We start from the raw sequence: 17458 nt of genomic DNA on the forward strand, positions 1-17458 counted from the left end.
GTCTGAATGACTAGCCCTGAGTGGAGAGAGTCTCCTGCTTCAAATTCCTTGGTGTGGTCGGTCCCCTCCTGGTCCAGGCCATTGGCTGCTGTAGTAAAAACTGCTAAAAAGCATTTTTGCCCTTATTTATGACTCTTAACATTTAATATTTTGCCTAGCCTATATTTTTGGCCTACTTGCCTTGTCCTTAGAATTTCAGTGTTCAGATTATGACCCTGTGTTATACTGTGCATTTGATAAAGATGCGCGCACGCACGCACACGCACGCACGCACGCACACACACACACACACACACACACACACACACACACACACATGGAGCAAATATGATGCATCCATATGGCTGCCTGCGGTGTATATTTCTTGGCCTGGAATACATCCAATCATTCCTAAGAGGCGTTGCTGTTTGATTATGAAAGAACACCTCCATGCTCCATCCCAAAATGAATTTCACTAAGAGGGATGTTTTGTAGACAGACAGCACCTTTTCAACAAATCACAATCTTCAGTGTACATTTCCAAGATAATGACAATGTGTCACAGTGTGAGTGGATTGTGGACCCAGTAGTGCAGACACAGAGGCAGCAGGCAAGATTCAAGATTAGAATGAACAAAATGATTTACTGAAGGAACTGTAAACAACACAAGGTACAGGAGCTAGAAACACAGTAACAAAAGACAATGACTCGACAAGAGTTACAAACAGACCGAGACAATAGACCCTTCTCACGGGGGCCATTTTGTGTCGAAAAGGCAGGGAAAACACAGGTGCAAGCAAAACACTAATGAGGGTTTCCAACTTCCTAAATGAGACAAGAAGGTAATCAAGAACAGGGGGGGGGGGGCGGCAGCTGAGGAGGTAAGAACAGGCAACACAGGAGAGAAAGAGAGAGAACTGATTCGTCAGGTGATTAACTCAGAGCAGGGCGGGGCTATAACGAGGTGTGGAGGGAAGGAGCATACAAGAAAAAACAAGACTAAACTAATACAGTAAATAAAGTTCATGACACCGACTTTAGCCTCACTTCACCTTTCTCTATAAACTCCCAGCTAAAAATTTAAATGAGATACGTACTCGAGGCAGGTTTGCCTACCACTGCCAGCAGAAGTTTTTATAATGACATTTCCTTTGCTTTCCGTCTGCCTGCTGCAATCTGCACTTCAATAGTCACTTTTCTATCACGGTAAACACGAGCCCAATTGAACGCAGCATAATTCTCAAGCTACAAAGATGTCGTCCGCGCTGGACTTTACAAGTGTCGCACAGAAATTTCCAACTCACCCTCTGTTACCGGACGGTCTTGCAGTCTCTCTCAAAGAGTATTTAAAGTCAGCAAGGCTGATAAACATTTTTTATTCTTTTTTTAAAAACGGGTCGACCGGGGTTGATTCTTTCTAAACAACAGTTCAAGATTTGGCAGTCGACGCAGGCACAGTCGACGCCGGCACCATCTTGAACTGAAGACCCTAAATTACATAGTTAGAAGGTTTTTGTGGATTTCGGTTTCCAGGGTCTTTAAACGCCAGGTGCAGTCTTTGAAAGAGGACCGCTCCTTACCATAGAGAATGAATTGCAGAAAGGCGCTGGCTTCTGAAATGCATGAAGCACTTGAAGTGGAAAACTGGACTAATAAATGGGGATTCAAACTTTCTGTAGCAAAGACACAAGTAATCTGTCTCTCAAGGCGGCATAAAATCACACCCATCTCCTTGAAACTTTCTGGGAGTTTGGTTTGATGGAACATTTGATGGAATGTTCATTTTGACAAAGTTAGGAATAAGTGTAAAAAGGTTATCAATATACTTTGTTGCTTGTCTGGACAGGAGTGGGGAGCATCACTACAAAATATATACTGGGTACTCATGAGATCTGTCTATGGTTACATGTCAGCAGCAGAGTCAACCCTCAAGAAATTTGACTCATTACAAACTCAGGCGTTGAGAATCTGCAGTGGATCATTTAAAAGATCTCCAGGCAGCAATGCAGGTAGAAAGGTAAGAAATGCCTCTGAGGATTAGGAATGTGAAGTTAATGCTGGCATACTGGGTTAATCTCCAGGGTCATAGTGACACACATCCTGCCAAGAGCATTTTGAAAGACTGTTGGGAACACAATGAGTCAATTATTACAAGTTGTGGGTGGGTTGGTGATGGAGAGGCAGAACACATAGGATTGGGTAAATTACAATACAGCCCCAGTTGCAATATCTTCTATTCCTCCCTGGTTATTCCCCTTGCCAAAAGTAGACCTCAACATTCAGCAGGAATTAAAGGACAAGGCAAAGTTCATTCCAAAATGGTATGTAGTACAGAGCTATTTTGAACAGCATTATTCAGATTCAGTATTTATATTTACAGATGGCTCCAAAGATCAAGAAACAGGGTGTGCAGGGGCAGCAGTATATTCCAGAAGGTGAAATTCATATCAAGAAAAAGGATCATATCTTTCAGTAGGCTATACAACAGAGCTATTGGCAATAATATTGGTGCTAAGGTGGGTAGAAGAGAAAGAAAGAAACGACATGGTTATTGCATCTAACAGTTTTTCATCATTGCAAAGCATACGATCTGGCAAACCAGCATTTAGAATAGATATAATCTATGAATTATTCAATATAATGTACAGGTTGGAGTGGACATGAAGGGCATAGCTATACGCTATCTTTGGGTTCCTGCTCATGTTGGTGTGGAGGGAAATGAGCAGGTGGATATTAGCCAAACAATCACTAAGAATCAAGCAGGTAGACATACACATTCCATTAAGTAAAGCTGAAGTCAAGACATTCATTAGAACATAATGTGAAATCATTATGGCAGGAGGATGATCAAGAAACTGGAAGACATCTGTATAACATACAAAGGTAGGTTGGGGCTTGGAGGAAGGTGGGCTGGAAGTGAAGGGATAGGTCACACAGCTCTCAATCATACATTACATAAAATAGGCAAGCACCCAGATGGACAATGCATACACTGTAGCCAACCAGAAACTGTTGAACATATAGCCTACCACTGTGGGAAATATGATACAGAGAGGAATAATCTGTTTCAGGCATTGAGGAAGGCAAAACATCAAGACTTTTCATTGCCAGGTCTATACGAGGGATCAGCCCAGCAGCATTTTGGTAAACAAACTGTGTCACTGGGTGGCAACGGCAATGGAACCCTATGGAGCCTGAGTTTGGGAGGCTTGAGTGTCTGACTAGCCGGCTGACCCTGTTTACATTTTAAAAACTGCGACAGTTCACACAACTTTAACACAACATGCATATATTAAACATCAAACTCTTAAGCTAATTCTGCTCTCACTCAGAATGTCAAAATATAAGCGATGTGATGTATAGTTTTTGAGATATTAATGTTTGTTTGGCACAACTCATACTAGTTAACTGCCGCAGGGTTTCTTTATATATATATATATATATATATATATATATATATATATATATATATATATATATATATAAGCAATATAGCATGAGAGCCAGTGTGTTGTGGCAAATATATCCCGCTGCTCAGCTGTTATCCGACGAGGCCGCATAATATAATAATAATAATAATAGGCTACTATAAGTCCGACTGGCATGTCATTCCGATAGAGTCAGTTGAAACACTACTGTAAGGCGGGACCGCAAGAACGTGCGGGTGATTTGATTGGATCGTTCTGGAGACTGAAGTTGACATTGGCCAATCCTGGCGCTTGCTGAGAAGCTGAGAGCTTTCTGGAAAGCCCGACACGCAGCTCGAGCGCAGCGCTGCATTCTCAGCGCTTGCTGAGAAGCTGAGAGCTTTTCTGCAAAGCCCGACACCAACTAACGTTACGGGGTTAAATGCGGGGTTAAATGCGGGGTTAACAGCCTTTTTTTTGCAAAGAAGACATTAGCCCGCGTCTATTCTTGTACAAAACATAATTTTCTGCTAAGTATTAGTAAAGTTATAAGCGAAGATCGATTCACAAGGATCTGACAGCTGTCTCCGCCATTTGTTTTTTCTACATTGTCATTTGAGGTAACCAAAGCCTTTTAGTAAGATAGTTGCCATGGCAACTCAATAACCCATGGCCATGGGTTATTGGAGTGGGTTACTGGATTTGTACAATGGCTGTGAACCAATCAGATTGCTTGATTTGAGAGAGCCGTTTTATAAATAAATATATATATATATATATACTGTATATGTGTATACACTGTACATATATACAAGCTGAAAAAAGTTGAACATTTGGAGGGAAAGCACGCTGCTCGTCAATGTCACTCTTCCTTCTCCTGGCTGGGGGATTTTCAAACTCCACTGCTGCCAGAATTGCCAATAATCTGGCTTTCATGTTTACAGTGTGAACAATCAACAACAACAAAAAACAAAACAAAACACACACAAAAACGCTCCATGTGCTGGTCTGTGCGCATTGGAAGCGCTCTCTCCAAAGCGTTCAGATCTGAAATACATCTGAAATACCTGCAGCTCGGGATCAGCGTGCAGCACACTTGGAAAATAGAACAGAAGCTGAATCCTATCAGTTCGGCGTGGCGTTGGCATGGCGCAGCATGGCTACAGCATGGCGTGGCGTGCGCCGGTGTGAACGGACTCGCCTGTTAGGACGCTGAATTGAAACTGCGTAGAAAAATCTCCATGGACGCGCCGCGCTGCGCTCAGGCCTCGCCCCCCGACACGCCCCGTGCGATGTCGTCATAATCGCCGTGCGCCCTATGCGCTTGGCTGGGCGCGAAGAGTATGCCAGAAGCTTTAGGCGTGGGATTGGCGTATGTGAACATGCACCTAGCTCAGCACCGTCCGTGGTTAAACTTTCTTCCAGGCTTATACACTTGTGACAAAAAGCTCCTCATCCGTCCTGATGGTCGATTTTCATCCAACTGCTTTGTGTGTGTGGATATTATTTAGCATAACGTTAGCGGAGTTGCCTGCTCTCTGAGCTCGTCAATGAGCGCTGTGTATGTGTGACTGCTGATACGAATCATAACGTTATAAACAAATTAAATTACTTGAATTCACTTGAACACTTGTAATGTTACTCACACTTGGTTGAAAATTAGGAAAGAAGTGTATGAAGTTTCATGTTTACAACACGGCCTCTATCAGGTCCGCAGACCGCAGCTCACCGCCTATATGTCTGCTGCCTGGCTGCTGGGTGCGTTTGTTTGTGCTCACGACGTATGCCGGTGTGAGTTCCCTGTGTTAAAAACAGTGTTAGTTGGCCCGAAGGACCCCACCCAGCCAGAGAACTAGAGACTATCTCATGAAGCTACACCTCACGTTAGTCGCTGTGCACATGAGAGGGGAGAGGAGGATAGGAGGAAATAATTCCATCCTCCATCACCCCAACCCTAGTCCGCAAAATAATAATAATAATAACTGGATCAAAATTCCACATGATCGACATGATTCTTAACGATCAATTATCGATTTTTCGATAATTGGTGCCCATAAGGCTGGCCTAAGGCTGGCCTAAGGTAAAGCACAGTGCATTTGTTACCCTGTGCAGCAGCACAGTGCGTTTGTTACCCTGTGCAGCAGCACAGTGCGTACAGTGCATGTGTTACCCTGTGCAGCAGCACAGTGCGTGTGTTACCCTGTGCAGCAGCACAGGGTAGTGAAGGTACAGTAGGACATACAGTTCCCCATACATCATCGCCCCTCTCATCAGCTTTCCATCCGTACCACTGTGTTCACACACGTGCATACTGTACTAACTGACATTGCGTAACACTTGTAGGTTCATACTGTATGCACTGATGCAAAAACCATTCCCACATCTTTACATTACACAGCCAGGCGGCATCGACAACAACGTCAAGTTTCAGTGAATTACAGCAGTGAATGATGTAAAGTTGGCATTCATATCTCTCAACAATTGCCTCCTTAATTGCCACAGGGAGTCAGTTTCCCTCCCCTTCTCCCTCTCCCTCTCTCTCTCTCCCTCTCTCTCTCCCTCTCTCTCTCTCTCTCTCTCTCCCTCTCTCTCTCTCTCTCCCCATGTACGGGATATTAATCATCTGAGTGTGATTCAGCTCTAAGGACCAGGCTCTTTGCCTGCCAACCCGCCTGAAATCCATACATCAAAGCATGTGCAGTAGATTGTCTCGTCAACCACAGAGTGCACAAGAAATAGGTTACCGTAAAATAAGCTTCACTCTAAATGGCCATGAGTGACTTTTCACATTTAAAGATGTATTTATTATGCTGACATCATATAAAGTCCATTATTATGCTTTAAACAGTGGGCTACCTGGGAGCTCCGTTTGTGAGGCCAATGTGGAAGTAACTTAAACCTGCATTCTTTCAAAAGACCTGCAGGGGTCGACTCCACTGGCTGCCAAAATAACTGGTCACATGGAAGTGAATGCCAACATGGAAGTGAATGCCAACCTCAAGGCTTCAAAACGCGCGTCCAGAGAATGAGATGGGTTTTTGGAACCAGACGATGGCTTCTGCCCCTGGGCTGAAATCTCTATTAACGGACGAGTCCTTCACGAAGGTGAAGGCACGTTGCTCAGGAGGGATGAGGAGCGGAGGAACATGAGACGAGGCGCAACAGCCAAGATTGAGGAGGTGTGAGGAACACCGGAAACTTGAAAGAAGAAGAAGAAGAACCAGGTCTAGAGTGACCATCTCGGCACATCTTGGGGCCCTAAGCAGGATAGGTTTGGGTGTATATACATTTATATTACAATTATTTTAAGCTGAGATACTCTTTGGATTCACAAGTCTCAGCTTTCTTGCCCTATACCAAACTTCTACAATTCCATGACCGTTTAAGCACCACAGTGTGCAGACATATGGAAAGAAAGAAAAAAGCAGAGAATAACATTTTCACTGCGTGCTGTGTCTTTCAGACCCTAGAGCTCTTAAACCCTCTGTAGCCCGATTATGTGGCTATAAAGACTCCTGTGGTTCTAATGAGTCCAATTTCATCTTTTATATTTTGTATCGCTTTTCTGTACTTTTGAACTTTTCAATTGGAAAACTTTTACCTTTACCATATTATTATTACTCTGTAAAGCACTTTGAACTGTCCCCATCAGTGCAGGAAATGTGCTATACAAAAGCTGCCTTGCCTTGCCTACTGTAAAAATAAGTGTCAGACAATGCTAATTATGGTCATATTCAAGCCATAAGCCATGTGGAGCACTTAGCACTAAATAACAGGGCTTTCTAGCATTTAAAGCCACTTACATCCAGCCTCCATGCCTATTTGGGTAAGCTACATGGGGGCAACATGAACAAAATGATTGCCCTTTCATTTGTAAGAAAGGGCTGCATCTTGATAGCTGTCAAGTCTAAAGGTGCACCCTGGATGGATCATGATTTAAAGTGCTTAACGACACAAAGAGACCAATCTAAAAAGTATTTCCATGACATCAGGTTCAGTTAGTGAGAGTAAAGCATACTGTAGACTGCGGAATAACCAAATTGAAAAAGAGAGAATTCTATCTGCAAAGAATAAGTCTAATATGACAGTAAAAAGCTATAGATACATTACTACCGGGACCGTGTGTGTGTGTGTGTGTGTGTGTGTGTGTGTGTGTGTGTGTGTGTGTGTGTGTGCGTGCGTGCGTGTGTGTGTGTGTGTGCGTGCGTGCGGTCGTGGGGGGAAATGGGAGGATTTCCCCCATGCTGACCCATTGACCACACATCTGAGTATGACAAGACACCACCTGAATGTATGGAATGTGTTGAATGATGGGTACTGTTCTCTTTGATCAAATTGGATTTTGTTCTGATATTCATCCATCCAGGACTAGAACAGCCACTGGACTACTTTGGCTTTGCCCTAGAACTAATGCAATGAAAAAGACTTATTATATAGAGCCTTTTCCTTATGGAACACACTTCCTCTGGATCTTCCAAACATTCCTGGGAAGATAAGATAAGCCTATAGTCAGCTTACTTTATCTTTTCAAGATTCAAGATTCAAGATTTTTATTGTCACTCCGTAATACAAGTATCACGTGTGAAATTCTTGTGCTGTAGGCACTATTTAAATATCTACTATTTAAATATACTATCTATTTAAATATGTATTTCTAAATGTTTGATGAATATAGACTTCCCAATTATTGTTATTTTTCTATGCATAATTCAGTGGCTATGTCTTTTAGAAATAATTGTCTTGTGACAGAGCTGCAGGCCCGTCTTCACGTGTGGAGTTTTGATTGGCTGTGACAGAACAGCCACTCCGTACTTAAGTGGGCTTCATCATGTCTGTAAACCATTTGTTTGAAAAAGGTCGGTGACCGAAACGTCACAAAATAAATTCTTATTTGCAAGTTTGGACCGTGTGTGTGGGACTCCCTTTTTACAATTTATGGACAATCTGTTCCTGTCCGACACACCTGCCCGAAAAAGATATGTGCGGAGCTCTAAGATAAGATAAGATAAGATAAGATAAGATAAGATAAGACTGGGAAGATAAGATCACTTTTTACTCTGCACCTCTTTTACCATTACTATTCGGTTATCTAAGCTCCTACCATGGAGCAAGCAGCTACAAGGTTGGTGGGCCCCTGGCAGCTGCGGGGCCCTAAGCAACTGCTTAGTTTGCTTATAGGGAGGGCCGGCTCTGGTGACCATCCAACTGTGAGAGGCAATGTGCCGTGAGGCATCCAGTCTGCCGGAAAGCCATTAGAAGAAGAAGAAGAAGAGCGTGCGTCCAAAAAACAATGTGTGACGTCACGGTAGCTGCGTCCAGATATTTATACGGTCTATGGCTCTAAGTGACAGAAGCAGCCATCATACATATGGTTCGTGAGGAGACAGTACATGGGCGGATGCCGCTCCATAGGGGCGGGTGTGTTTTTTACACCATCAAAGCATGTCACTTTGGCTCTTAAATCAACACGGATTGCCAGTGTGGCATTACAGCCAAATGCAGCACACTGCACTCTGTTTACATTCAAAAGACTGATATTTCTGCTTGGCTGCAACAACTCTCAAATTAATTAAATAATCTCGTCCCGACCACAGCGCTGGACCCACACCAGGCTGGATCCTGACCCCCTTAGAAGTTTCGGTCCATTCCATGTTACTGCCCAACAGCTTTGATCAGTGGTGTGGGTGAAAAGGTGCAGAACAAACAGTTCCTATGGTAGCGCCGGGCCCTCCCTCCCTTCTGCTTCCTCTCAGTGTGGCAGTACTGTATGTGCAGTCAGTGCACACACAAGCATACTAACTCTGTATAACGTTGCGTAATAGCTGCACCCTACTTTCTATGCGAGGCCAACTGCAAAAAAAATAACAATATTCCCACCCATGTGTATTACAGAGCCAGGCTGATGCATCCCACTGCAACAATGTGACATCCACAGCCTTTCAGTCTCACGGACAAGGAGAAGGAAAGCTGTAGGCAATTTAAAGTCAGCATTCATTTCTCTCACTTAACTGTCACAGCGAGCCAGGCTTTGTTTCAGTGTGTCTGTGTGATGGATAATAATCAGCTAAGTGTGATTCAGCTCGACTTGGCTTCTCGCCTGGCGACCTGACTGGGCTCCATACATCAAATCACACACAGTGAGACACAGCATATACCAGAACACAGGACATAAAGGTTACGGATACCCATGAATGATCACACACACACACACACACACACACACACACACACACACACACACACACACACACACACACACACACACACACACACACACACACACACACACACACACACTCACACTCACTCACTCACTATCTCACTCACTCTCTCTCTCTCTCTCTCTCTCTCTCTCTCTCTCTCTCTCTCTCTCTCTCTGGAATGACAGTAACACTTCCAGCATTCTCCTTGAGGACCTTTATATGTCACGCCTCCTGTTGTCCAATTCAATTCCGTCTTCATTTGTCATCTTGACTTTTTTCTTTTCGGTTGAGAAGTTTTCAAAAGCCTTGCAGCGTTTCCTAGAGATGCACCTCTGCACTCTGCTTCTTTGACAGTAAAGTGTTTTAATGCGGAAGAGGATTAGGGCCACATCTTAGTTAAAATGGGCTAAGTGACATTTCTATATCTCTAGTGTGTTCTCCTCTCAGATATGGGTAGACAAATGCTTGGGTATTGTTGTGAATTGTTTGATTTGAGTAATTAAATAAGGCAATTAATAGTAATAAATAGAATAAATATCAATAAATAGTCAAAAGATTATAGTTTCTCATCATAGCTAAAATATGTGATATTTACAGTATTTACAGTTACTATATTTACTACAAATGCGACCTGTATTAAGAAATCTGGTAATGATAATTTCATTATGCTTTACTTGTCATGCACGGATTATTTCATGTTCGTTTCCTGTTTCATGCATAGGCGCTTTTACTTTGAAACTCCAAGACGGATGTGTCTGCCTTATGCAGTGAACTAGCTTAACCTCGCTAGAGTGTATTGTGTTTGCAAGATGGACCTGCGGTCCACTGTTTATCTCCTCATGCTGCAGCTACGTTGGAGAAAATAAAGTTTCAGTTCATCAAACCCGTTCTGGTCATTATCAAGGTAAAGAAGAAGCTTCTAATATACAACATGTTGGTGCCGAAAACGCGGGAATCAGATCGATACATGATTGAACTTTGAAGTTGGAAGCTAAGTTAGCTAAACGGTAGCTAACGCTAACAACAGAAATGGCCGAGCTCTTTGAACGGATGAAGAAGAAACGGGGGACGATCCGTGCCTCAACAACAAAGCTGCTAACGCGCATGGAAGAGGAGGTGGGGGAAGATCTGCCTGACTATGAGAAACTCCGTGAAATGCTTGCAGTATTGTCAACAAAAGAAGAAACTTTACTGGATTTAGACAAAGGCATTGAGGATAAAACTCATACGGACGATCTGGAGGCAGAGATTGCAAGCACACAGGACTACCAGGACCGCATTCTCACGTGGAAAGCTCGAGCCAGCAGGCTTATTGAGAAGACACAGGAGCCTGTGAGAGTGCGGGTGAGCGATGCAAGTTCATATTCAGTCAGATCACCAAGTCAACAGACTGTTAAACTGCCCAAGCTAGTGATAGAGAAATACAGTGGAGAGATAAGCCAGTGGCAAGAATTCTGGTCTCAATATGAAACAGCTATTCATAACAACAACACGCTGTGCAAGAGGGAGAAATTCACGTACCTAAAATCGTATCTGACTGGAGCAGCAGCAAGAGCTGTAGCAGGACTTGCTATGACCGATGGGAATTATGATGCAGCAATAGAGTTGCTACAGAACCGTTTTGGAAGAAAAGACATTGTAGTAAGTGCACATATGTCAAAATTACTCACCTTAACTCCAGTGAAAAGATCTGCAGATATAGTAGCTCTCAGGCACCTGTACGATGAATGTGAAATACAGATTCGCAGTCTAGAATCCTTAGGGGTTCACAGTGACACATATGGCTGCCTGCTATGCCCAGTACTACTGCAGCTCATACCAGATGACATAGCATTAGCCTACACACGCATGTCAGACTCCAGCGGTGAATGGAAGGTGCTCGAACTAATACAGTTCCTGCAAAATGAAGTGCAAAGCAGAGAGAGAGCACTTCAGCTAACCAGACCAAATCAAACCAGACCAGATCAAAGGGACATTCCGCCAAGTAATAGGTCATTCAGTAAGCCATCCTCCTTCAGTGAAACCAGACCTAAAAGATGGAGTATGCCCTCAGCAGCTACACTGCACACAGCGAGTACTGTGCCTCAGACATGTGTATATTGTGACAGTGCTAACCATAAACCAGAACATTGTCCAGAACATTCTGTGGCTGCTCGTAAAGAGAAATTGAGAAAATTGGGAAGATGCTATGTATGCTTAGGCCCGAAACACATCGCCAAATTCTGCAGAATTAAAGGTGTTTCATGTGCCTTGTGTGGTCGCAGACATCACCAGTCAGTCTGTGATCAAAGTGAAGCAAAGCCAGACAGTGACAATGCCCATACAGACACCGTGGTCTCCTCTGTGTCCAGCACCATGAAACTGAAAGCTAACGTTCAGGACACAGTACTGCTCCAGACAGTCAAGGCATGGACAGAGGGCCCAGCTGGGAGAAAAATCGTGCGCTGTCTCTTAGATGGAGGCAGCCAGAGAAGCTTCATTCATGAGGGTGTGGTGAAGGCGCTAAAACTTCCAGTGGTGAGGCAAGAGACACTGAATCTACACACCTTTGGATCTACTGCTCCTGTAACAGCACAACGCAACATTGTGAAGGTATCGCTGGAGAACGTGTGGAACACACAGCAAAGAATTGTGATCGAAGCAGTAGAAACCCCTCAAGTGTGCACTGCTATAATAAAGGTCCCTAGTTTACCCATCCAAGAAGAGTTAAAGAAAAATGGTCTGCAGCTTGCTGATTTTCCTCTGGAGGGCGCTAATGATCCAGAACTGTCAGTATTGATAGGATCAGACTATTACTGGCAAATAGTGTCTGGCAAGGTCCAGAGGATAACAAAAACACTAGTAGCCATAGAAAGCACCTTTGGCTGGGCTTTACAAGGGCCAGTCTCATCATCCAGTGTAACCGACGCCACATGCATGCACATCAGTGTATGCGAGGAAACCCAGATCTCAAAACAGCTGCACGCCTTTTGGGAGGTAGAGTCACTGGGAATTGTTCATGAACAAACTCAGATCCCAGAGCAAACAGAGGCTCTCCAGAACTTTGAACAGACTACAACATGCAAGGATGGCCGCTACCAAGTTGAGTTACCATGGCGCCCCGACAGCTCAGCTCTTCCAGACAACTTCAGGGTCGCAAAAGGACGGTTTGAAGGCCTCAAGAGGAGACTGAAAATGGATGCAACCTTGTATTCAAGGTACAATGATGTCATGCAGGATTACCTGGAGCAAGGCATCTGTGAGGATGTACCAAAGAGCACGTCAGCAGCAGAACAAACAGAGACTGTGAAATACTACATGCCACATCATGCTGTTCTTCGAGAGGACAAGGTAACTACAAAACTGAGAGTAGTATTTGATGCGTCATCACACGAGGAGGGCTGCCCATCCCTGAATGACTGTTTACTGACAGGGCCAAACCTTAACCCAAATCTGCTAGATGTGCTAATCAAGTTCAGACTCCATAAGATAGCCTTCACTGCAGATATTACCAAGGCTTTCCTGCAGATAGCTCTAGCAGAGAAAGACAAAGATGCTGTTAGGTTCCTGTGGCTACATGGACCTCCAACCAAAGACTGTGAAAATGAGCTGCGCATCATGAGAATGAGTAGAGTAGTATTTGGAGTCTCACCCAGCCCATTCCTGTTAGCTGCAACAATAAGAAAACATATCAAACAGTATGAAACAGAGCAGTCTAAGACAGTGGAGACGCTGAGAGAGTCTCTCTATGTAGATGATTTTATCTCCAGCTCAGATGATGTGGATGAGGCACTTGCTGTTACCACAACAGCAAAAGAGATTCTGTCACATGCAAGCATGAACCTGTGCAAATGGGTTACAAATTCCCCAGAGCTAAGAGCCAAGTGGACAGAAAAGGGATTTGAGCATGCACCCGAAACAGACACAGTTGGAAATGTGCTGAAGGTGTTAGGATTAGTGTGGAGACCAGAGAAGGATGACTTTGCGTTTGACCTGAAGGGACTGTTAAACATGTTAAAGGGCAAGGAAAACACAAAGAGAAGTGTGCTACAGACATCAGCTCGTATATTTGATCCCATTGGGTTTCTGACTCCCTTCACCATACGAGTGAAGTGTTTGTTTCAAGAACTGTGGGAAAGGGGAATCAGTTGGGATGAGCAGCTTCCTACAGACTTAGCTGAAAAATGGGATAAATGGTGTGAAGAGCTGCCAAAGCTCCACCTGCTGGCCATTCCGAGATGGTACCAAATTGAGATTCAACCAAACTCGCAGAAAATGAAACTACATGTTTACTGCGATGCGAGTGAAAAGGCATACAGTGCTGTTGCGTATCTGCAAGGACACAATAAGAAAGGGGAAGTTGTGACCAGTTTTGTAGCCTCCAAGTCAAAGGTGGCTCCATTAAAGAAAATGACCCTGCCACGACTGGAGCTGATGGGCGCACTGATTGGAGCAAGGTTAGGAAACAATCTTCTCAAGCCCCTGAACCTGGAAACAAATCAGCTCAACATGTGGACTGATTCGATGATTGTTTTCCACTGGATACGCAGCACAGCACATAAATGGAAGCCATTCGTGGCGAACAGAGTGACTGAAATACAAAGTCTCACAAATCCAGGGTCGTGGTCTCACTGCAGCGGCAAGACCAATCCTGCAGATCTACCTACAAGAGGCCAGAGCGTTGAGACCCTCATCCAGAGCCAGCTGTGGTGGAGCGGACCCACTTCACTGTCATCACCTGAGGATTCAGAGAGCATTGATGAGGACTGTGTTGCACGTGAGATGAACACTGAGCTTAGGTCTAAATTTCAGGCTGTAGTACAGTTCACCAGTACTGAACAAGCTGAGCCACTGCTAGACCTAGAGAAGTACAGCAGGTTAAAAAAGGTGCTGAGAATAACTGCATGGGTGAGAAGGTTCATAGCCAATGCCCGCTCTAGTCAAAGGACTCAGGGAGAGTTAACTGCAGAGGAGCTCAGTGCAGCAGAAATGTATTGGGTGAAGGTGACACAAGAGCATAGCTTCCACCAAGAACTCAGTCAGCTGAAATCTGGAAAGGACATCAAGAGAGAGTCAAAAATCAAAGACCTGAAACCATTCTTGGATGAGAATGGCCTAATTAGTGTAGGAGGTAGGCTACAACACTCAGATCTTAGTTTCAGGGAGCAACACCCATGGGTGCTACCTACAAAACACAGATACTCTGAGTTACTAGTTCAGGACTGCCATGAGAGACTGATGCACTCTGGGGTCAGAGATACTCTAGTACAGATGAGGGAAAGATACTGGGTTTTAAAGGGGAGACAGCTAGTGAAGAAAATGGTCTCACACTGTTACATTTGTAGGAGACTGAAGGTGAAACCAGCACAGCAAGTGACAGCGCCACTACCCAGAGACAGAGTCACAGAGTCCCCACCCTTTGAAGTTACGGGGGTAGATTTTGCAGGGCCATTATATGTCAAGTCTAGTGGTCAGTCAAGTGGTCAGGCTAAGGCATATATTGCACTTTTCACATGTGCTGTCACCAGGGCAGTGCATTTAGAGCTCGTCACAGATCTGACAACTGAAAGGTTTCTCTTAGCCTTAAAGAGGTTTATTGCAAGGCGAGGGCTGTGTAAAGTTATTTACTCGGATAATGCCAAGACCTTCAAACGAGCAGACAAGGATCTGAAAGAGCTATGGCAGTCAATCAGAGAATCAGAGCTAACGCAGTTCTTCACTGACAAAGGGATCACCTGGAAGTTTATTGCCGAGCGAGCAGCTTGGTGGGGGGGCTTCTGGGAGAGACTTGTGAGATCTGTAAAAACATGTCTAAAGAGAACCCTGGGGAAGGCCTCACTAAACTTTGAGGAACTGACAACCATGCTAGCTGAGGTAGAGGCTGTGTTAAACTCCAGGCCACTCTCGTATGTGGACAGTGATGCATCAGAGCCGCAGCCACTTACACCCTCACACTTCCTGGTTGGAAAAAGACTAACTTCTCTGCCACCAAAGAATATGCTTCCACCATCTCAGGCAACCAATGTGAGCAGAGAGGACATGGGTCGGAGGTGGAAGTACCGGCAAAGACTCCTAACCAGCTTTTGGAACAGCTGGAGAAAGGACTACCTGATGGACTTGAAATCGGCTCACAAGTGTGAGACACCTGTACCCACTGTGCTGAAGGTGGGAGATGTCGTCCTGATCGGTGAGGACAATGTACCCCGGCAGACCTGGAAAATGGGCAGGATAACAGAGCTCTTTCCAGGGAGAGATGGACTCGTACGCTCATGTACTGTTCGTACCACCACGGGCAGTTTGTTGAAGAGACCCATTCAGTTGATATATCCTTTAGAGATTAGTTAAAGAGATGACTAATAAGGAGTGATGAACAGTTGTTCATCGGGCGGGAGTGTTGTGAATTGTTTGATTTGAGTAATTAAATAAGGCAATTAATAGTAATAAATAGAATAAATATCAATAAATAGTCAAAAGATTATAGTTTCTCATCATAGCTAAAATATGTGATATTTACAGTATTTACAGTTACTATATTTACTACAAATGCGACCTGTATTAAGAAATCTGGTAATGATAATTTCATTATGCTTTACTTGTCATGCACGGATTATTTCATGTTCGTTTCCTGTTTCATGCATAGGCGCTTTTACTTTGAAACTCCAAGACGGATGTGTCTGCCTTATGCAGTGAACTAGCTTAACCTCGCTAGAGTGTATTGTGTTTGCAAGATGGACCTGCGGTCCACTGTTTATCTCCTCATGCTGCAGCTACGTTGGAGAAAATAAAGTTTCAGTTCATCAAACCCGTTCTGGTCATTATCAAGGTAAAGAAGAAGCTTCTAATATACAACAGGTATAGAGTAGATACTACAGTATAATAATACACGTGTACTGTGTTTTTAGGCTATGGGTATCAAACCCATAAAGGGGTAATGCTTTACTGAGTTAAACAGGACCAACAGCAGGGAATTTCAGTCTGCTGAATACAATTAGGAATATTTGCTCAAAGACAGAGATGGACATTGACGGATCTCCTTCTAGAGATCTTCATTTGACGAGCAGTGAGCAGGTCATGTGACGGTTGAGCCTGTGTCAAGAATGAACCAGGACCCACACCAGGCAATTAGCACATATCTCCCCTAATCGCTCCACACCCCGCGTTCCAACGCTCATTAATGGGACAGATTTTCTGTGATTCATGGCATTGCTGTGTGATCTATCGCCAGTCACTTGTCGGACAAGAATTCATTAGGCCATTAAAATGCAAATCCTCCATAGAAGATGCAACATCAATGCGCGAGGCGACGTGTTCGTTTGGCGGTCATTTGGCTAATTGACTCACTTTGTTTAACGAGGGGATTAGCATACGAGCCAATCGAGGTCGTTATACCCAGAGCGCATCACACAGACATCACAGGCAGAAAATGACGCCGCGCCCTCAACACTCAGGGGGTCACATGTCAGTTTGAGCCAGTTGCGTGTGAGTAATGCGACTATACAACGCCACCAGATGCTGAGTGACGAGCATGACGATTCATTTCATGAACTCTCACAACACGGGGGGTCAAAGTGTCTGTTGACAGTCGTAGCTGAGGTCCGCTGATGTCGAGAGTCATTTCAAAACTCCATTCCATTGATACATCCGAAGCATGGAAAACCTCCGCGCGAGACCAGACGCTGGGGTATGCTGACATATATAGGCTGACTCACCAAAGGATGATGCTGGTTCTACACTACAGGATTGGGGATTCAAAAGCAGGTACATAGACATCTGTGCGGATGTTACGTTCACTGATCCTGTCTCCCTGGGCTGGGCTAGCAGCTAACTCTCCTGCATTGGAAGAACGGGATCCATTGGACGCTGATCCATTGAACCCGCGTCTATGACGAG

The sequence above is a fragment of the Poromitra crassiceps genome (genome assembly GCF_964638095.1).
Source record: "Poromitra crassiceps genome assembly, chromosome: 5".
NCBI classification, from domain to species: Eukaryota; Metazoa; Chordata; class Actinopteri; order Beryciformes; family Melamphaidae; genus Poromitra; species Poromitra crassiceps.